We start from the raw sequence: 17,228 nt of genomic DNA on the forward strand, positions 1-17,228 counted from the left end.
GAAGCTGACAACCTTAGGTTTTATGTGTTACCTAAAGCCTTCTCAGAGTCCCCAGAAAGTCATGACACATGAAAAATCTAGATATTACAGTAACAATGCATTGATAGCACTGATCAGATCTCCAGAGAAAAGATTACAAATACTTTGAAATATTTGCCACTATCTTCTAATAGTCATTGAAAGGACTAGAACTTCTAATTTATCTACTCTCCCTGAAATGCAAACTGGTAAATTCTAAAACTGTGGGGAGGGGAACCACTACAATTGAAAGCAAGAGCTGAATTGGTCACAGTGTGGATTTTGGTTTCTTTACTTTAGTAATCTACAAAGATATCCATGCCATGGTTTTCACACTTTGAGGGTACCATACATTTATTTCAGAAAGAAGTCTTAAGTCTTCAAAACCAAACATCTTATGTTTAAATGCTTCAAAGAGCCTTTCCTTTGCTTACATCATCCTGATTTTCTCCCCACAAATTACTGTTCTCCAGCCTCCCACAGTCTACATTGGCCTATGTACAGCAAGCACTTCAAGAGGCACTTTAACCATATGTGATATTCCTAATAGGTAGGATCACTTTCACTGTCTGGGAGAGTAATTCATGGAATTAAAAAAGAGAAAAACTTTGTCTCAAGGAAGATACATTCCAGAGATTAGTCCAATTCAAACAGAAAGTTCTTCCATGACAGAAAGCTATTTTTAGGATGAATATGCATCCTGCCACCAAATCCAAGGTAGAATACATCTTCTAACTCCATGTTTAAATTTTATGTAGAATCTATCATGCATACAAGAACTAATACAACTCCCAGACTGACTTATCACCTCCACCAGAAATTTTCCTGTGAGTCCTATAGAAATCACTGGTTTTTCTACAGTTCATCTTCCCTTTGAAAAATGAAGAAAACCCACCTTTCAGTCTCCATGACTTGGACAAAGAAATGGTGAGCAGTACATATTGTGGGCCTTTACATGAATGAATCCATGCATCTACAGCAGTGGATTCCCAAGTGACAAGATTCAGGTGGTGCTTGAACAGAACCTTTCCCATTCCCTGCAGGTATGAGAGGACTCTAGTCCCACCTGGGTCTCTCCAACCAACCTACATCTGGTGAAATAAAATAAAACTTACAGCTGAATCATGTCAGTCATCACTGTTACAGAGCCCATACTTAAATACCAACGTCCAGAAATTATACTGCTGTTACTTGAACTTTAATCTATAGTCTCTACAGAGAAAGGAAAATGGTAGTTTCAATATACTACATGGTATGGTTTTGCTAAGAACCTATGATTTATTTTAATGCAAACTAAAAAGAATATGGAATATAATTTCCACCATTGCTATTTGAGTTATCAGATTAAAATGCCATCTTTCTCACTAAGAAAAGAATCAACAAGTCTTTCTTGAAGCAGAAATGTCCAAGGCTATTTGGTATATACTTCAAACAATCTCGGCAGCCGGTGGTGGCCAAAAACATACACTGATTCATGAAAAAACATACAGAAAATTCACTCTTGTGCCAGCCAGGCTTAGGGTGTATTCACTATGCACTGTGGACTGCAAGACATCTAAAACATCCACAGTGATAACTAACATTACAAACTCACTGCTTCACTTCCAAGTTACAAACTAAGGAAAGGCAAGAAATGGCCAAAAAAAAAAATCTATATAGACTCTGAGTAACTTCAGGATGTTCAGCAAGAAGTGCAAAATTCTGCACTTGGAGTAGAAGAGCTCCAGACATCTGGCAACTGTCTGGAAAGGACCTGTGGTCATCCTGGAAGCTAGGTCAATGAGCCAACAGTGGCTTTGTATCAGCAAACCACGCTGGTCCAACACTCGGAAGAGAGTGACCAGAATAAAGGGAAATCATGCTCCACTCACCCCTAATGTTTGAGCAGTGAGCAAGAGTTCAAAGCTCTTCCACAAGTGACTGAACCAGGTTATGATGAAGTTAACCATTTTTAAAGACTGATTAATTGAAATGAGTAATTCTGCATGCGACACACAGTTTTTCTTCCAAAAAATTCAACTGTGCAAATTCTTCAGTCATAGTTTGTTCCTTTATAGTGGGTTGATCTTTCAGGTTTGTCCTTAACCAAGGAACTTTAGGATGCTCTTAACAGGAATCACCAGCTACAGAAAGTCCCCTCATCAGCTTAAGTGTTTACCTAAATGTTCTGCACATAGCTCAAAAACCCCTCTCTCTCATAATGACACTGTGAACTTTCTGGAATCTGTAAAAGCATAATTTAGGAGGATAATATGAACCTAACAAATTAGCACAAACCCAAATGGACAAATGAAGGGAAAAAAATTACTGTTTTGTTAAGACACACATTTTTAAGGTTCTAGGAGACACAACCCTAAAAATTATCTCTAGCAAAGAAAAATTATTTAAGGTCTAAAACTATGGTACTGACATTCATGAAATATCCTGTAATTTTTTTCAGAGAGATTTAATTATACCTTTCATACTACTCATGCATTTAAAGATCTTCTGGTTAGCATTAATTTGAATTCTATTGCCACATAAATTAATACAACTTAGACACATTTTTCAGCCCTTTAAATAACAAAGTGATGTGTCCAGGCAGCATTTCTTGAAAAGGAGAAAAAGACATACAATTAAAACCTGAACTGCAACTACTTTACATTTCAGAAAGTTAAAAAGTAGCCTGGAGCTAATTACCTCCAAGAGAAAATCTGGAGAGCAGTTTTGCTTCAAGCAAAGACTTAACAGTATTTAAAAGAAAACAATATGCAGCATGAGTAAATCATATAGCAGACAAAAGGGTCAAAGAAAAATAAATGGGTTGTACTCAAGTTAGTATAAATCTGAATGCATTAAGCTCCTAAGGAAACTTGCAGACAGTATTAAGGTCACAGCATTCAACTTATAATTTTAACCCTGATTTTAACCTTAAATCTAATAAATCATATTATGCATGAGAATTTCCAAGTAGATTTCCTAACTCATTATGCAAATGAACAAAATGATAACTAAATAGCTACAGCACAGCAGCCACAGAAAATCTGTTCCTTTGGTTAAAGGACAGCATATGGGTTACTGATGAACAGAATTGCAGTAAATCCTAAGAAAAGTAACAAATCCACATAATTTTAAGTCCCAGAAATTTTTGTACTTCAGAATGTACTTACATTTCCTGACAGTAGTAGGAAAATACAAGCTTTGTAGATTCTAACAATTCTGAATATGGTAGATGGAGTTCAGCCACAATTTCATCTTTACCTACTGCTGTCCTAAAAACAAAGCCAGCAATGGTGTTGAATCTCTGAAGATTTAGCACACTCAACTTCCAGAAAGGTTTTACGTGAGCACTGAGATAAACTCTTCAAAAAAACCTCTTCCAGTACTAGGGTTTATAACCTACATCCCCACACTATACAATGTAGTACTGAAGACAAAAGTAACTAAGGTTACTGTACAAAGTAGTTAGCACAAACAGATGTAGAGATTAAGAGAGATGAATATAGATGCAGAATAGATGAATACATGTTATAGATGCAGAATAGATGTGGAGGTGAGACACTGGAACAGGCTGCCCAGAGAAGCTGTGTATCTTCCTTGAAAGTGTTCAAGGCCAGGTTGGATGGGGCTTTGAGCAACCTGCTCTAGTGAAAGGTGTCTTTAAGGTTTCTCCCAACCCAAGCCATTCTATGACTTCATAAGATTAAAATCACGACTCAAACAAAATATGTGGTTTGCATATACATACATATATTTTTCTGGACTTACAACATGTACAGAGAGTACAGCCAAGCAAAGCCTGGACCCAATCCTGCTCCAGCCAGTGGCAGGTTCTTAACAGACTTCATTATAGAAGTATATAGATACTAAATTTAATATATAGATACTAAACTACAATTACACAAAGGCTGTTAAAAACCTGTCAGGATATTAAAGATGACATTGCTGCTGTTTATTAGAAACATGTACAGTAACCTTAGTGTCCTAGCAAAACTAAGTAGTGCATTTCTGTTTTTTAAAACTTATCAGAGTAAAAAAATTAAATGAAATTAAAATAAAAAATTCTGTAATTTGTTCACTACCATTTCTGTAGCAGGATAGCATGAGAGACTGAAATGTTAGTGGTTAGTGACTAACCAACCATTTGCAATAGCTGAGGGTGCTTTCCAAGGCTGGGTTTGCAGGGTCCCAGCCCAGGGGCAGAGGGGGTGAGCACCCACCAGCAGAGGCCACAAGCTGGGGCTTGAACCATGTGAGGGAGAAGGCAGGTAAGAAGCAGAGGTCAGATAATGCTTTTTACCACCCTTAGATAACAGGCTCAGTTGTACAGCTTCTCCCTGGGAAGGACCAGGGCATTCACACAGGCCTGAAGGTTTTCATCCCTTCTGATGGGGCACAACTGGCTCAACCACTCTGCCATGAGAGGCAGCTGCCATGTCTTTGAAGGTGTCATAAACCATCAAAAACCCCCAGAGTGCCCCCTGCCTAATTTTTGGGGCCTTCCACCAGAGGACTGCATGTGTTTCACAGTGTTATATCAGACAGTGTAAAACTAACCCCCCCCAGTAAGGGAGAGATGTCTGACATAAACCTGAACATTTATTAACCCACCAAACTTTGTGTTTTGGGGGCTTCCCCAATCCCAGCTGATCAAGATGGACATCATCACTTCAACTAACAGACACTAAATAACAACAATCAAGTCTCCTTGCTAGATGGGTGGTGATATCTTTCCTCTCCACTTATCCAATCTTTTCATTTTCTTCTCATTCTTTCTTTCCCTTACGTATTTTCTGAAGTGGTATCTTTATACTTTTGTACTGTTATATTACTACAGATAGATAATAACCAAAATGCTACATACCTCCTTTCCAAGGCAAGCCCATTATTCTAAAATAATCCTTACATAAATATATCTACAATATATATTAAAAAACCGTCATTCACTGTCATTTCTTTCTAATCTGCTGCAAGAGATCTATGAACAAGAACCTCAGCCACCCTCACCTTCAAGGCAGAGTAGTAACAAAGAGAAAATGCCATTAGCTTTTCCCTTATCATAAAATGATAAAATCCTGACCCTGTCCTTCAACCAGGTCTGTTGATATGAATATTTTTAATGGGATCTTACCCAAGAAGGCTGCCAGACTTCCCCACAAAACTCCTTTTCAGTAAAATGGTGCAGAAGAAGGACTCTTCACATTTAAAAAGACCTTCTCCCTGCACCTGAGGGTCTACAGATCAGTTAATCAGGTCCAAGATGATTCTGAGTCACATTTGTGTCCTTTAATGACAGTAAAAGAAGAGCACTAAGTGACACTTCCAGGTCTTGCCCTCACAAGATTCAATGGATATATATATACAGAGAGCAGAAAGAACTTGCAAAGAGTACCAAATGAGTTGTGGTTTTGGCTGGACTACCCTTTTTTTAAAATAAAGATTCCTGGAACTCAAACAGTAGCAAGTACTGCAGATAAAAGCCAAGTACCACTACAATCAAGTCAAGCAGCAAATGGAAACAGAATAATTGTAGTCAAGGAAGGAATTCTGTGTCCTTATTTCTCTCCCCAGCAGTGCTTGGATCTACATATTCTTGATGTCTCTGAAGTCTGAGCAGGGAGTATTACTTCCAGAGAGACAAATTCTGAGAATTTAAAGCTTTAGGGTCCTGCTTGAACAGAGGTGCAACAGTTGCCTTCTGGCAGGAATTAAAGCTGGCATGGAAATTTCACAAAAGGAATTAAAAGATGTTCTGGAAAGTGGCCAAAAGGAAATCAAAGGAACTTTAGCAGTATGAAGACACATACCAGAAGCACATGAAAAGGAACTTCAAGACAGACCATTAGGTTTAAGAGTTAAGGTTACCCATCTGTTGCCTGGGTAGAAGGTTGTGTGAACCAGGGGAAAATGTTAATTATTCTTGTGAGATGTTTAGTCCAAAAATATTCTCTCTTACATAATTTCCAGTCTTGACCACATGTCAGGTGTCAAGGGGAACAGATGTATTTTAGATTCAGCCCATGTTCTGACCTATAGGAACTGATCAACGTAACCTCCTTTCTGTTCTTCAAGTGTGGTATGTTACTGGATCTGAGAATCAGACTGGGAAAAAAGACTACCTGATAGCCAGTCTGACAGCTATCTGTGAGTTAAAAGATCTCAAATATAGATAAACTATAGCTCATGCTTTATATCACAGTAATTGTAAATATCTGATATAGGCATGAGTAATCAGTTATTTTACAGAAACATAACATAAAAAGTGGACAGTTGTTAAAGCAGCTAGTTTTGAAAACAGAAATGGAAATCCATGGAAATTATCTGAATAGCCCCACAGCTGAAGAGATGAGCTCTGGGAGTTTTTATTTGTAGAAATGTTAAAGTTGGACTACTGCTTTTAAGAACTGTTACGATGAACAGGTGTTTCACCCCATCTCTACTTTAGCCCAATGTGCTACTATTGAACTTTTTCAATAAACTCTGCTCATGCTTCCATCAATAAAAGCAGGTTTTGAAAAAAGGAAAATCTTCCTGTGCTCCATCAGAAGGTTTCTCAGCAGGGCACAAAACAAGGAACAGAAAAAAAAAAAACTACTCTTTAGATAAACTCACAAGAACTACCACTTACAAGCTAAAAGACAAGAATTTAACAAGTTCCTTGCCCAGGATATGTAAAGTAGTGAAGTTACTGTTTTTATATGAAAAGATTGTCCTCAAGTTTGCTTAAACTGTGCAGCAGCTCTCCCAGGGCAGGTTTCACCTATAATGGCATGCCCTAGTTAAAATGTTTAGGTATCTCTTGCTGTCATGTGTAGTCAAGTCTCATCTAGCTATTTTTATTTATTTTAAACTTACAGGTATTGGCACTATTTCCCCAATATATCTTGCCTTGCAAAATCCTGCAGGGTTTCACTTACACAATAAAATCTCAGATTATGGAGCCAATATCTGGACTGCAGTGCAAAAACTCCAAAGGCAAAGCATAGGAGACTCTGGCAAGCTCTTTTATTCCTTTCCTCAATTTCAATTATTTGGATTCTGTTTTTGTGTTAGATTATGTCTGTGCCCATATGCACAAATGTCTCAATGAAGATTTTGGATCAAAGGTGACTTAGCAAGAGGTTCATTAAAGGCTTTGAAATATTTGCAACATTTCAGAAAAGAAGACTGCCAAACTGAGGAGTTTTCAAGAGAACGGTGTAAATTCAACTGCTAAAAATAAAATTATTGAGTTCAGTCATTAAAATGTAAAATATAGGAGTAGTTTCCTGTGCTAACCTCAATATAACTACATTCATCAAGTCTCATCTGTAATAACCAGGCTGCTGTTTGCTCTGTGGAATCCAGACTGCTAATTCTTCCCATTTACAACAACTCCCTGGCTTTCAGGAACAAAAATAATTTTCTGTCTAAATATACTTACACTTAACAATCAGAAATGAATCCCTCTGCAAACAACTCTCCACACTGGCAATCACCTTTGTTAGTAATTATTTATAGTGCAGAAGCATCCAAGCTTTCTGCTTTCACATTTAACATTACTACTATTACTACCATTTCCCAGGTACATCCAGGATAGCTGTCAGACATTTTTCCAATATACTTATAGTTTGTATTTCCTTCCTTCCTTCTACTGTGCATAAATACTGCAAAAGCCTTATAACAAGGTGGTTTTGAAGGAGCACAGCATTAAGCTTCACTTCTCTGGAAGTCTTCACCATGCTGACCAAGCTGGTGCCCACTGAGCAGGTCACAGGGAGCAGCAATGGGACTCTGGTGGCAAATTTGCACCAGGACAAGACAGCACTGCCCATGGTCCCCATGCTCTCAGGGGCAGGCAGCTGTGGTGGCTCCCTCTCTGCCAGCAAGGGACAAATATCAGGCAGGCCAAGCTTGCTGACATTTTCTGAAGAAGCCTAGATTGGTGGGCTAACCAGAGCCTCCTCCCCTCTGCTCTGATACTTCCATGAAATGGGAGTGGCTCCAAAGCAGCAGGGAAGGAAAGATGGGCATCCCAGGCTACAGATTCCTCTGGAGAATGGGCAATTTGCTGACAAAAATGGCATCCATGTCAATTTCAAACCAAATCCTCGATTTTAAATGCCTTGAAATTAATTTTAAGGTTGGAAAAAGTAAAAGATATTTTCAATAAAACAATTTTAAACAAAAAAGCTGGGAAAAATCAACACAACAAAGAGCAGGTTTTTTGTACTCTGTACAAATCACATTCAGTAGTAATTTCTGCACCACAGTTCAAAGTTAAGGCAACTAAAACCCTTTATTTGGATGTTGCAAGAATTCTTGCAGCTAGTAAATACTGAAATTTTAATATGATTGGCTGATTTGCAGTATCATAATTGCTAACAGATGCAACTCATTTGTTTTAAAACTAGCACCTTTTGTAATATTTGCATAGTAACACAGAAGGCCTGTAACTCTATTTTCCTCATTTTTCTGAAATGCAAGTGGAAGCACACAAATGTCTCCTCCACCAAGTAAGGCCACACTTAATCATGGAAAATAAAATCCACGTTCAAGGAAACAGATTTTCAGAAAGCCGCAGCTCATCACCACCACAGGTGAAAATCAGAAATTCAAGGACACTGCTCTCACCCCATGGTGGAAGGAAAGTTTTGCCCCAGTCAGACACAAGTGTCACTCCCCTGAGCAGCGCTGTCACACATAGACCAAAAGGTCTGTGAGTCATATGGGACTTCAAGGACAGTGCCCTACATACCAGGACCTATTTCCTCCCGTGCTGAAACTTCTACATAGCCATTCCAGGACTTCCAGATTCACATTTCAAGCAGAGCAGCTGGGAAGAACACAGGCACATGAAACAAGCAGTAGCAGTGATCCACAAACCTTCTATGAGTGTAGCATACTTTTGTGTTCCAAATGCACAAAATGATATTCATATTGTACCTGAGCAATGAAAATAACCATCATCCATATGACTTTACTGCACTCTGAGTAAGGCATTCCAGGAAATTCTGTAAGATGTAATAATTCATATCTACCTATTTCAAAGAGGCTGCTTATGTGAATTCCACTTTGATCTTCACTGTTGATTAAAGAGAATATACTTGACCTAAATCTTCCATTCAAAAGAATATTATAGAATACACATCTGACTCCATCTTGTACTGGTTATTCCCATATCACAGATCTGCATGCAGCAATAAAAGATATCAAATCAAGCAGGGTGTCAAATTAACATGTAGCATGATGAAGAGTCTCATGTGCTACCCTGGCAGTCAATTCAGGCCTACACTCACCAGTCCACTGTGCCTATTTGTTGAATTTTTCTAATTTATTATTATTACTATTATTATTGATTTTATTCATTGAAATTTTCTTTTTATCACAGCACAATGTAGAAATAAAGACAATATATCAGAAATTATTTATTCAATACTAACAGATTCTGATTTACAGCTATACCCTTATTAAAGGCATCATGCCAGGTTATATCATAGATTGAAACCTCTCAAACAGTACCACATGACTAGATGAAAGATGACTAGAAATAAATTATTGCTAATTGGTGACCAGCTCGTTGCTTGAAAACTAATTTTTGTTTCTATTTGAAACGTTCATTTAACATCTTAGAATAAGGATAAATGATATGGAGTCATTAAAATCTGAGATAATGAAATAAACAATAATTTACTTTTCATTCAACCCAGATGATCTTTATTTCTACTAGAAGTTGGCCCAGAAACTGGTAGAGCAGTTCATGGTTATCTTTAATGCAAACAGCACTACCACAGGCAGCATTAGCCTTAAAATTTACACAAATGATGTTATTTTGTACAGTCACTGATGATTTGCAACACCTGAGTCACAGGAACAACAAAAGCACTGCAAACAGGAAGAAGTATGGTAACAGTAACTAAGTTCTAATCAGACTTGCATTGAACTAGAGAATAATAAACCAACTCTTAGTCTTTTACTTTTTTCTGTACTCTAAGTAAAACACATAAATGTCATTATAATACAGATGTTTACATCCTTTTCTTCTCTTTTTTGTAACAGATGGATCAGTGAATATGAAAGGGACAAACACTGCTATATTTAACAATACAGATCCCGAACCCTGTCCTATTAATAATTCACAGAAGTCACTGAACTGCATGGCATATTGTGCTGAGATTTTATTACGAATCAAATCTCTTAATGCACATTTTTATTATTGGTCTTTCTCTGGCAAAATACAGTCTACTTTTATTTGCACTGAAGCAATAATAAAAACAGGAACAAGAGCTTTTCAGCAAGGTAACGCTCCTGAGAACGGGAACTCTCCTACCATATATAAGGCTGCTTTGCTTAGTGGGGCTTTTGTTCTTGGTAAAGATTTGGGGAACTTTCACCAGGATCAAGTAAAATAGACCACACTCATGACTAAGGGCAAACTCAGCATTGACCTGAGAACCATGAAAATAGTTGATCAGGAAAGTGCCTCAACATGGCTAGAAGTTCATTTAAAACCCTTTCTCGTTTAAGAAATCCCAAAAATGCCCATATTAACTTTATCTAATTTTCTGAGATTATTACCTTTCCCTGGCTACAGGGAAATTAACCTGAAATTACAGAGATTATACTTTGAGCAAAAAATTTATATTCTCTTAGCAGACAGTCCTTGAGACAAAACCTTGCAATGGTGATTAAAAAAACTGTGGATGGGAAGTTTCAAGGATACAACTAGTAATGATGTAGTAACACAAGGTAACCAGTAAGGATGGATTACCTTTTTATGGCTGTAATAAAAGATAGTCAGTTCTTCTTCATTATAAAATATTCAGTGTTATTGTATAGTGTTTCACATTTTAAACTGATGCAGAAGCAACACCTACCATTCTCTAAATTCACCATTTAAATACATAAGGTATTGCTAAAATGCCTGGTTTTTTATGTTTACATGGACAACATATTAAAAATATACTGCTAAGTACAGTTTTCACAATACATACACTAAATAAGCTTCTCCCATGGTGAACAATGACACTGAATCTACCTGCACAACATTGTTTACTTTTACATCATTCAATACTTTTAAACTGTCAGTTTCAATTAGAAAAAGATCTGGCAGACACAGCCAGCTTGCATGGATCACATTTCTATGCCCATGTTTATCTTACACACACATTGCACAGCTCATGTCCTGAACTTCTGGTTTTAAGGCTTATATGTAGCTCAGTCTGTTACATATAACAGCTATATAGATAAATATACAATAAAGATTTCTATTTATAATGTTTCTAGTCTGCTGGCACCTGGAAAAGCTCCAGATTGCTGCAATTATCTTCTTTTTCAGCTCCTTGTTGTCACTGTCATGGAAGGAGCTCAGCTTTAGCTAATATTCTACATGGTCCTTTTCTTCTGTTAATACATCTTATTCACTTCTCCAGGACCTCTAGCACTATACAGCAACCAAATACATTTATTATTTAGATGGTGAGTGCAAGATCATCTGCTGATTACATATGCATGCAAAGAGAGCCAAGGTTGCCATCAGTCCCTAAGGGCAATCCACCAAAACCACTGATCCAGCATCAGAGATTTATTCCTTTGCAAACAGGAAGATTGCAGCCCAGCCTAATGACACTTGGTAAAGCTTTAAGGGTACATGTGACACTGGTGAATAACTGCTGTGTGGAGAACATGACATTAAATGAAGAGCCAAACCAAGTTAACTGCATGCCTTTGAAACACCTCCTGCAGCTCAGAGTGGGCTGTAGTGCCCTCTTAGGATGATCTAACAACCAGTCCTTAAAACTCCTTGAAGAGGCAGGTCTTCTTCTGAGGAGGCAGGAACAAGTTAACACTAGCACATTCCTGCTCTTTGGGAAAACTGGGAACAGCAAACTGAGAAACTCCAAAATCCCAGCCTAGGATCAACATCCTAAGCCCAATCCTGATTTATGATTTCTTCCTCAAGTACGTTTGGCAAGCAAACTAGAGACAACAATATTATGAGCCTAATAAATGTAGCATGAAGGGAGTACTTTGAATGTGTAGCTGGTGCTGCATCATGGCAAGCTGACAGTGTAATTCACTCTGGCTAAATCTATCCTGCCTTTTCTGGCTGTTGGAGAGAATTGCTGGCCCATGTCACCCGTGCAGACATTGCCTTAAATATCTGTGCTGTGCAGATCCAAGCTTCAAGCAGTACCAATGTTTGGTTTTCCTGGATGCTGAACCCCACATCCAGCTGAGGGTTTGGGTGAGTGAGCAAAGGGACAGGACTGCAGTGCAAGCCAGAGTGACAGCAATGCTCCAGCTCTGCCTCTGTGGCTGCACCCAACTAAGCTGCATGAATAAAGATTACAAAGTCAGCAACATCACTTGGATGGAATAAACCTTATTAATCCAAATCTTCAAGGCTACTCACAACATTCATCCGAATACCACTGTGAATAAAAGAACCAAATCCATGCACAGAAAGACATAACTATATCCTGTTTAACAAGGAGCAAAGTCACGCTTTGACGAGGTTTACCCCGTTCACCCTCGAATCACGGAAAAAAATAAGAAACACAAGTGACTACACTAAGAATGAGCAATAATTTCCATTCTAAAACTGTTTCAAAATTAGTTTTGTAAAAAGATTACAATCATCAATATTCACAAAATAAATCCTGAAGTGGTGGAGGTTAAGAGGAAGAGTTACCTCTTGTACTTCATTGATAAGGAGAAATCAGTGAACTAGACTGACCAATGGTGAGCCTGAGCCAGCAGAGTGTTACTTGTTTGCTATACTCATCCAATTAATACCTCAGGTATTCAGGTCTAATTCAAATTATATTTGAGATGTTTATGAAAGAAAATGTCATAAATAAATTTCTTTTTGGCAGATGAAAATTCATAATTTCCTCTAATTTTGATTACTGAAGAAGAGAGACACTAACATCTTTCATTAAGGCAAAAAAAAAAAAGGCCCCAAAATGTTTTTATTATCTGCAGATGACTTTTCTTTACAATCATTAAGAAAAAAAAGGGTTCCTTCTAGAATAAATATTTCACATGGTTATGATTCAATATGTTCTATACTGCACTGCTAATTCTCATAATTCTTCAAACATCAAAATTTAGGACATTAATACACCATTAACATGATTAACTTTTTCACAGAAGTTAAGCCATATGGAACCAAATGGCACAATTTGGCCATATAAATGTATAGATAGTGCAGGTCACCTTCTGCCCCACTGCACCAGTGCAACTCCACTGGCTCCACTTGCATTTGCAGGCCTAGACCAAGGAGGGACCTGTGTGTCTCCAGAAACTGGATGTACAAACAACTTTTTATTCCTTGCCAAAACAGAGATACTCCATAAAAAGCATCAATTCATAGGCTAGACTTGTCTGCATGCAACCTGCAATATGCCTTCACCCACCAGAGAAGAATTTCTCCAAATAAATTAGGGATCATGGAGGTGAAACACATCTTTAACATAGTTTGGCAAGAATAGCAAATTTTGCTCATTATTTCTGTTAATTGATAAATCAGTAAAATACTGAGTAATGGAATTAACCTAACAGTTGAGTAAGAGTGGCACCATTGACTCCTGCAACTTTTTGCCCCGACCAGGAACACAGCAACCACACCAGGCAATTCACTGCTCAGAATCAGATCCTGTGGCTGATCCCAAAGCCCTGTGACAGCAAAGTGTATCAGCAGTCCTGCCAGTTTTACCATTAATCTTAAGCGCAGGTAACAAGGTAACACCAAGGGAACTCTAGGACTGAAAGACATCCTCTGCCCTCTAAAGCACGAAGCCTCTTCTATCCCCCTTCCCCCAGCTCACAATTTTCTTGCCCTCTCCCCCACAGACTCTGTCGGTACAGTAATGAAGGATCATGTTTCTCCATCCAACCCATCTTCTCTCCCCGGCCTCTCCTCAGTGCTCCTGCAGTTGCTGTGGAAATAACACATTTTACTGACCCAACACCTCCTGGGCAACTGGTTCCCACAGCTGTGGTGCAAAAGGCAATTAAGATAAAACACAGCTCTGCAATGAATCACAAGCCTGAACAGATCTCAGAGGTCATCTAGTCCATTCCTGTGCCCCACGGGAGGCTCAGCTATCCCCATGTAATTTCTTACAGACATCTATGTCACCTGCTTTTAAAAACTTCAGTGATAAAAATTACTCAAGCTCCCTGGGCAATATATCCCAGTGCTTCACCACCTTTGCAAAGAAGTTCAATCTTTCCCCACAGCTCACATTTTCTAAGCCTCAGATATTTTTTCTCTCCTTCTTTACAAGCCATACCAGATCTTTTCTATTTTCCTCACACAAACAATTCCAATTAAAGCAGTTTGCTTCAAAAGCTACTTTTGAAAGTGATCATTGAAAAATTTGCTGTACATTGCAGCTGGAATTAAATCGCCTTTTTCCATTGTGCAACTGTAACATAATTTTAAAGACTTTAAATGACAAAATTATTCATGTTCTGCTTGCTTTAATGCCACACTGTAGTTTTGCATATGCAAGAGGAGAAACAGGGCCAGGTAGTCACTGTTGTCATATGTGTGCCTATAATGCCTATTATAGTATAACAGTTACAGTATAATAACAAATCAAAAAGTTGTTGAGATTTAAAAACCAATTCAATTTTCCACAGCCAAGGTAAAGCCACGTTTGTTACAGATAATCCCAATGTTAGAAAATAATGACCTATCAAAGAGATGAAATTTGACTTTGTTCAAGCAAGCAGTTTTGTTAGAAACACCTTCAGCCCACTACCAAGAGCAGAGCAAATCAGATTTGGCTCACAGCTTTCCTATACCTGAATTCATATGTCATCTGACTCTCTGGGCTTTTTTAAATCACTGAAAAAGTAAACCAGGTAGAGAAGTAAAGCAATGCTAGAGTCAACCCACATCTTCATGATTATTGCTGGCTTTACTTTCCTCAGTGAATAGTTAGAGAAAGAAAGTACATATAAGGGTTAGAAATACCTCCTTTTGTAAATTAATTTAGTCTGCTGCATGGAATAGCAAGGGCAGAGGACACCACTTACCAAGACTTTAAAACTCTGAAAATGAGATAAAATTTTGGTTATTCACGAATAACAAGGAATTGGCAACTTCTCTAACACACTGGATACCACATAAAGCATTTCTTCATTTTAAATGGTGGATTACAAAAGCCAAAGAAAAACTTGGATTGGACCCCAAAGAAGTATAACAAGGTAACACATTGCTGCCTTTCTATTGTTGCTACATTCTGCACTTAACATGTCCAGGGCCAAATACAAGGCCTGTGAAAGGACTTCAGTTGAGAAGTCTTAAAGTTCTTTCATGGAACCAAATCTTTAAACAAAAAAATACAAAATCCCACAGAAGAACAAACAAAGCACATTTAAAGGAGCAGTTTAACTAATGTATTCATTATGCATTTTTAACTAAGTGTATCAATGAGAAATTAAAATTCGTGATGCTCCTCTTTGAGCATCTGAAGGTCTCCTTGGAAAAATTTCACAGATAAATCCATTCCCTCATGATTTCCAAGATCTTTTAAAAGGTGTGGCAATGTCAGATATAACAGCTGTGAAGAATTCTATTAAGAATTCTATTACACCTGACAAACTCTGCATTCCCAACAAGAATTACACTAGTCTGAGATGAAAAACTAATATTTTGCTACTGAAGATTTCAAGAACAGATGCCAACATTTTTCATGATGACTTCTGATCACAGGAAAAATATAAAACAGTCCAGCATTGATATTCAAATTGTATTTTTACCCATTTCAGATAAGCCCCTCCATGTGCAATGACAGAAGAACATCAAGTCCTTATGATCCATGTATCAAGTGAAGATAAAACATTAGAAAAATCTAACACTTGCCCCAGCAAGTGTAACAAAAGCTACTAAAAATCTCCATCTAATTTTTAGAACACTCATGACATATAAAAGAAGAATATGTATTTGAAAAATCCACCATTAATTATTCTCCTCAGATCACAAAACAAGAGAGACTTGAAAATTCAATTTTTAACATTGCTGCACATCTGAAATTCACCATGTATCAAGTATACTGCAGTGATCATACTGAGCATTTTACAGAATCCAAGGCAAGAATTTACAAATTTAAACAAAGTTCCTTCAAACAGGTGACCACATCTCAAAACATAAATCATCATTCTGAAAAAAAAACCAAACAAAAACTTCAAAAGAAATTTGAAAATGCACCAAAACATGAACCAGAGTGCAAAGAATGTCCTAGAGGCAAGATTAGCAAGCAATTACACCAGTCACTGGTAACAGTTACAGTACACAGCATTTTTAATTTTTCTTCTGAAAAATCTGCCTTGTGGACCTGGCACGACAAAAATCATCCTACTGTTTTCTCCAATCTAAAACAATTCAAATCATCAATAATCAAGAGAGCATCAGCTGATCACGTTTCAGGATGCAGCATGGGAGTATTAAGTGACTGAGCATTGATCAAATGACGACAGAATCTGGAGACTGTGTCTCAAGGAGTATTGGTTGACCCTGATGTTAAGTATGTTCATATTATATAAACCTACATTGAGTTACTGTTTCTGCTGCTGAAAAGTGCTGTTAAAACTGCACATACAGATATATTTGCAAAGTCAAGCACCTACAAACACATTTCTCCTGTTCAATCAATCTTAAAATGGCCTACTCTTAAACCAACTTTCTGGCAAGGAAATACACACCAGTACCTGACCCAACCATTTCACATTCTCAAGGTAAATTCTCTCAGCATTTAAGGGATGTCACCTGCAGCAAAATTCCTTTTTATGTAATAACCTTCAAATCACTGAATGATTTAAAATGAAGGTGCCTTTTCTTTACTCATATACCTTGCACAGGGAACAGAAAGCAAGCAGCAGCATTTCAAAAGATGATGCTTACATATCCCTTCTAAATGCCTTCTAAATGCATACAGTTCTCTAGGGAACAATCAACTGAGCAATGTCTGTAATGCTCAGGATATAATTACCAAAATGAGATGCATAACCTTCATTACACCAGCAAACAGTTAACTTTACAGATTATTTTTCCTACTTTGGTGCTCTCAAACCTTTTTTTTTTTTTTTTTTTTTTTTTAGTAATCAAGTGCTTCTAATCTTCTACACTGCAGCTACTGAGCTTTCAGAGCCAGGTGCTGCACACCTCACTAGCAGAAACTCAGCACAATGCAAGACCTTCTCCAGCCCGTGTACTTTCATATACTGCTGTAGCATGA

General features: G+C 37.7%; 1 protein-coding gene across 5 annotated transcripts in view; it reads right to left on the bottom strand.

Annotated features, from left to right (window-relative positions):
• PPP2R2C (protein phosphatase 2 regulatory subunit Bgamma) overlaps positions 1-17,228 on the bottom strand; it is a 190,214-nt gene that overhangs the window by 116,846 nt on the left and 56,140 nt on the right. The gene's annotated exons all lie outside the window — the stretch shown is intronic.

This window comes from Molothrus aeneus, chromosome 4, assembly GCF_037042795.1.
Source record: "Molothrus aeneus isolate 106 chromosome 4, BPBGC_Maene_1.0, whole genome shotgun sequence".
NCBI lineage: Eukaryota > Metazoa > Chordata > Aves > Passeriformes > Icteridae > Molothrus > Molothrus aeneus.